This window comes from Vollenhovia emeryi, unplaced genomic scaffold, assembly GCF_000949405.1.
Source record: "Vollenhovia emeryi isolate VEMERY1.0 unplaced genomic scaffold, V.emery_V1.0 DF939695.1, whole genome shotgun sequence".
Lineage (NCBI taxonomy): Eukaryota > Metazoa > Arthropoda > Insecta > Hymenoptera > Formicidae > Vollenhovia > Vollenhovia emeryi.
The window spans coordinates 22,176-23,504 of record NW_011966671.1 but is presented as its reverse complement, the minus strand read 5'-3'; positions in this window follow the sequence as shown (position 1 = coordinate 23,504).

Sequence of the window (1,329 nt, the reverse complement as noted above, 5' to 3'; positions counted from 1 at the left end):
TGACCAAAAAGGCAATTCACAATCGTTACGCAAAGGCATATGTTAGGTAAGAACATTGCATCTTATTCTCGATATCGTTCGGGCAGTAAGGTAAGCTCACCAATCGCCTTATCTACCGTTATTACTATTTGCCGGCCATTTTCTGGTCGCTCGAGTAACGCGATCTTCATTTGCTCAATACTTTCCGTCACTCATATTCAACACAGAAATGGATTTGTTAACATTAGTCGAAGCGAAGAACAAACGCACACGTACAAAGGCCGCCTTGACGAGGTTAAAGACCTTTATGGAAAATTATAGCGTGGAATCAGGGTCGCGGCACGATCTTACTGAACGCAAGGTTAAGTTGACCGAATTATGGGGTCAGTTCGACGTCGCACAATCGCGAGTAGAAACGCTTGAGAACGAAAACGCCGAAGACATTGGCCGGGACGAACTCCTCAATCAACAATCTTTACAAAGAGCATCCTTCGAGGATCCGTATTATCAATTGCTGTCGAGTTTCAATTCCGCTCTTGAATCTTACAACCTTCCCCCCCCTCCTCCACCTATTATTCCCACAGCTAGTGCTGATATCCCCACGGCTGCGACCAATCGGGAGTCGCGTGTTAAATTGCCAAAAATTAAGCTTCCAATCTTTACAGGTGCTTACGAAGATTGGTACACGTTCAAAGACACATTTGAAAAATTAGTACATGATGATGAAGGATTAACAGAGACCGAAAAGTTCCATTTTTTGCGCTCTTCGCTAAAGGACAAGGCAGCGCAAGTCATAAGATCTATTGAGACCTCCACCAACAGTTATAGAGAAGCATGGGCGGCGGTAAAGGAGCGTTTCGACAATCGACGCTGGATTATCCAAAAACACGTCCGAGCTGTCTTCGAGGTACCGGCGCTAACCAAAGAGAATCATGTTAAATTGCGTGAACTATTAGATAACACTTTGAGTCACTTGCGTGCTCTTAAAGCCATGAAAAGACCCACTGATTCGTGGGATGACTTAATCATTCACGTTATCGTCTCCAAACTTGATACTGCGACTAGTAAAGCTTGGGAAATCAGTGTTCCCGGCCAGGACGTCCCAACCTTAAAGTCTTTGACAGATTTTCTTTCCGCACGGTGCCAAGCGCTCGAAACAATTTTTAGCAAATTGTCAATTAACCAATCCTCTACAAACAATAAAACAAACAGTCTTCCTCTGTGTCAAATCTCGCTACATCTAATGTGTCGTGTCCACAGTGCAAAGAAAACCATCAGTTGTATCATTGTGCGGCCTTCCTCAAATTACCAATTGAAAAAAGAGTTCAACTTGTAAAAAAGGCCCATCTA